Genomic DNA, 5,000 nt, shown 5'->3' with positions numbered 1-5,000 from the left:
AATGTCTCCTTGAAAGACCACTGGGTCGACGTACTGGTAATATGTTATTGAGTGCGTGTCCTAGCTGTGTGTTTTGAACTGTTCATGCGAAGAAATTCTGAATAAAATTTTGTTTAAACCAATATGTTATTGACAAAACAAACCTTACATTTACTAGCACGTCGACTCAGTAGTCTTTTAAGTACACATTAGTTAACCTATAATTCTTGTTTTTTGATTCTGTGAAATACCTGGTTTATACGAGTCGTTTTTTCACATGTTGAAAAGCTTGCTTTCGCTCCTACTCCTGTTTTTGCATAACCCATTTCGTGAAAACCTGATATCACACAGCAAACTATGTATTAATCTCTATATTTCTTCCATCATTCTTGTTTTAATCTAATTATCATTTACATCATTATTTTTTCACGAGGATGTAGATTGCAATCTCTCACAATACGGTTGTATGTTTTTCATTTTCTATTTTTTTTTAAAGCATAGGGGTTAATCAAAATGTTTCACCTCAAATCTAACAAGTCGCGTAAGGCGAAAATACAACATTTAGCCAAGTAGCTGTCGAACTCACAGAATGAAACTGAACGCAGCAAGACCGTGTACTTGCGCTGAGAAGGATAACACGCTTTTCTGTACCTTCTATAGTGACGTTTTTTTGCTTTGAGCTCAAAGATTTCACATGGCTTTGGAAGATGCGTTTTCAATTTGAGCGTTTCGACTGCGGGACGTTTAGAGCAAAACACACGCTTTCGCTCGCATTTCAATATATACAAATACAACGAGTGTAAATCTGATATGACAGAGCAAACCATGTAGTATTCACTGTGGCGGTTCAAACTTGCCATCCTCACATTTCCTCCATCTCGTCCGTCGGTTTAAAAAGGTATATATTTGAATACAGTAGTGCATTTTTCCAGTTCTGGACAATGCATTTTTATATTTCCATTCATGAACATGGTTTATCATTAACTACTGTAAGAGAATCTTATTTTCATCCGGTTTTGACTCTCTGCCCAATTAAGATATTACATCTATGCATTTTATTTGAGCTGTGCACACTTTTGACGCGTTTTATGACATACCAATCATAATGGGTTGTTATGTTTAAGTATAACTGTGACCAAAAGAATTTGACGACTTTTGGGTGCGGCTTTTGGGTTCAAGCATTCCTCGTACACTCAAAGATGTTTTTTTATAGCCTTTTATAGGCTCCATCAAGTATTATTCCGATTCACATTCTAAACCAACACATGACGCAAAAGAGGGGAACAAATTTTTCCCCAACCAAAAAAACTATCGTAAATCTGAGACAGGGTTCAGTTATCTGAATCAGTCGGAAGGGGCAAAAATGTGAAATAGCACCCAAGGGAGCTGTGTGCAGAAATCTGTAACGAGCACAACGAGGGATGTCGAATGAAATGTTCGTCACACAATTCAGTTCCACTCAAAAACTCGACGCGGTAAATTATTTTTTTTTTTTTAAATTGTAAAAACAATTGGGCCAGTGCAAAAAGCCACACATGGTAATATGTTCCTCCTGCCTCTTCTTCGTTCAAGGGTTGAAACTCCCACGGGTTTTACGTGTATGTCCGTTTTTACCCCGCCATTCTGGCAGCCATACGCCGCTTTCAGGGGATGCATGCTTGGAATATTCGTGTTTCTAAAGCCCACCCAACTCTGACTTGGCTTGCAGGATCTTTTCCGTGCGCACTTGGTCTTGTACTTGCGTGTACACACGAATAGGGATACGGCACTAGCAGGTCAGCACATTGTTTGACCTAGGAGATCATAAACATCTTCACCTTGAACCCACCAGGCGCGGCCGGGATTCGAACCAACGACCTTCCGCTTGGGAGGCCAGTGAGAGAGAGAGGTTACAACACGAGTGGTTTTTTATATGGCTTGTATTTCAGTCAAGACCCAGCGGATGAATATCAAGGGACTCACGAGAGAGAGAGAGAGAGAGAGAGAGAGAGAGAGAGAGAGAGAGAGAGAGAGAGAGAGAGAGAGAGAGAGAGGGAGGGAGGGAGAGAGAGAGAGAGAGAGAGGGAGAGAGAGAGAGGGAGAGGGGAATAAAGAGTAAAGTAGAGAAACACACACACACACACACACTGACACACACACACACACACACACACACACACACACACACGAGCGCGCGGGCAAACGTCACGCATTTCCTTTCGGGTACCAGTCAAATCACGGGGTATCATTACTCAATCTTCACTTTAAATCACCTTTGCATGTATGCCCGAAGTGATGATAGGGTGCCTGCATTCAGCGTATTATTACATCATTTGCACGATCATGATGTCTGCAAGCAAGTCTGCCTCGGAAACCGGCATGTACAAAAATCAAATAAGATTTGCATGTACATCGATATTGAAAAAACAAACAAACCCACCGGACATTATTTTCTTAACTCCGTGCATGTTTTCCCTTCCAGCCGTTACCGTTAAATTATCTTGAACATCAGAGATTGATTGGACAATAAACCCAAAGCAAGTACAATTAACTTAACACCACACTACCCTCACCCCCCCCCCCTCACCCCTCCCAATTCCTCATTACAATGTGTGCAGTGTGTCCCCATCTCTCCGTCGCTTTCTCTTCCCCCCCCTCCCCCCCTCCCCCCCGCCTTCCAACTTCTTTGGAACTCCTGTACTTGGCCGTCTGTCCATGATCCAAACCTCCCAACCGTCTTTTTTCTTTCTGATCCTTGCGTGACCCCCCACCCCCATCCCACCCTGCCCCTCCTTCACCCGTTCTTTCGTTATTTGATTCTTTTTATCTTCTTCACTTTTTTCGTTCTTCTTCACTTTCTTTTTTTAAAATCTTTTTTTCTTTCGTTCTTTGTTTCTTTGTCTCGTTCTTCATTCCTTTCTTTCTTTCTTTCTTTCTTTCGTTCTTTCTTTCTTTGTCTCGTTCTTCCTTCCTTTCTTTCTTTCTTTCTTTCTTTCTTTCGTTCTTTCTTTCTTTGTCTCGTTCTTCCTTCATTCCTTTCTTTCTTTCTTTCTGTCTTTCTTTTTTTTCTTTCTTCTTCACTTTCTTTCTTTCTTTTGTTCTTTCTTTCTTTCTTTTTCCTTGCAGAGAGTACACAATGCGCTCAATGCCTCTCACCATCACTCCTCCACACCCATACCCCCACTCTAAACCCAGAACCGTTTTACCAAGTCTATTACCCGATGTCTCTTTTATACCGGGGGGGGGGGGGGGGTCGTTTACGCAGCCCTGGACGTACAAAAAAAAGCACCCTGTGAAAGAGGCTTTAAGCAGGCCTCAGATCAGTGTTTATCCAGATTAAGTGGGAACCAGAGTGAAAACCAAAGCGTTTTGAACCGCCGGGAGGAGCGGTATTACTTTGATTGATTCTATTGACAATGTTCTTCTGCTCCTCTCACCCCTGGGAGAGCATGTGGATGGTGTGAAGGTAAAGGATGATGGGTTGGCGGGGGGATTGGGGGGAGGGGTTAAAGGACGCTAGGATACATGTAAGAAAGTTGAACAAGCGGATATGGAGAGATGTGTGAACGCAACGCAGAGAAGTTCAAAGGTGGGCGGAGGTATATGACAGCTTACCAGCACCAAAACCACAACATTAAAATGTTAACATGTAAAATTACAATTATAATAATAATAATAATAATAAATAACTTTTCTATAGCGCGAGTCCCATCAATTGGCTCCAGGCGCTTTACAAATTCATTGTAGAATAAACTAGCACAAATCAACAAGCATACAAAGCATACATTTAACTGAGACATAACACCAAGAACCCAAGCACTAAGCAAAACTTAGCGTACAATGTTAAAAGTACACACCGTGCACACACACACACACACACACACACACACGCACACACTGTGAAAATTAGTAGTTTTCCTCCCCAGGTAATGTAACATGTCCAGTTTTGGCTCCAGTAATCCGCCAGGAACCGAGCCAGAACTGGACATTTAAATTTTCACGTGAAAATGGTAAAAAAAAAAGTCAATTTTAAGGGGCTTATTGTCCGTCAGGTCTTAATTGCCTATATTGGACATGAATTGGTTTATACGATTCGAGTTTTTACGCCCTCACGGCTTTTGATGTATGCGTGTTTAGGTGGTATCAGCCATCTGCACTTATGGTAGAATGACCAAGATCTTTAACGTGCCATTGTGGTGACACGGGGGTGGGAGATGGATACCGTCTCTGGGTCTGCACATAAAGTTGACCCGTGTCCGTCCCGGCCCGGATTCGAAAATGGTAACCCCAGGTATTGGAGCTGGTAAGCCGTCATACGGAGGGACGGGGGGGTGTAAGATGACAAGCCTGACTGCATCTTATTTAAAGGGATATTACCAAGGAAAATGGCCTTGAGATCGCTTCTAAAGTCATACCATAAGATTCTGCTGTTCAAATAACGCTACTGCGCAGGACGACTGCTTTCATTTTGAAAAATAAATTGTTTTAAAAGGTTGAATTAAACGTCGTGGATTAAGCAAAGAAAGAGGACTCTTAGTGATGGTTGGCAAGGTTACTTCGACTGAGTTGCTTCCCTTGTGTGATGCTTGTTACTTGGCGGCCGCGTCATAGAGGGCTCTAGTCGTCTTCCCGCCAGGCGGCGTTTCTCGAATGCTTTTTGTTTCAAACACCCGAGCAGTGCCCTGACGCGCAACCACTCACTTTAATTTAATTAATTACCATAATTGGGGTGCGTTTTGGAGCAAATCGTACCCCCCGCGGGTTAGGGGGAAGAATTTACCCGATGCTCCCCAGCATGTCGTAAGAGGCGACTAACGGATTCTGTTTCTCCTTTTACCCCTGTTAAGTGTTTCTTGTATAGAATATAGTCCATTTTTGTAAAGATTTTAGTCAAGCAGTACGTAAGAAATGTTAAGTCCTTTGTACTGGCAACTTGCATTCTCCCAGTAAGGTCATATATTGTACTACGTTGCAAGCCCCTGGAGCAAATTTTTGATTAGTGCTTTTGTGAACAAGAAACAATTGACAAGTGGCTCTATCCC

This window comes from Littorina saxatilis, linkage group LG5, assembly GCF_037325665.1.
Source record: "Littorina saxatilis isolate snail1 linkage group LG5, US_GU_Lsax_2.0, whole genome shotgun sequence".
In the NCBI taxonomy this organism is placed as follows: domain Eukaryota; kingdom Metazoa; phylum Mollusca; class Gastropoda; order Littorinimorpha; family Littorinidae; genus Littorina; species Littorina saxatilis.
The sequence above is the reverse complement of the archived record's forward strand: the minus strand, read 5'-3'. Positions refer to the sequence as shown.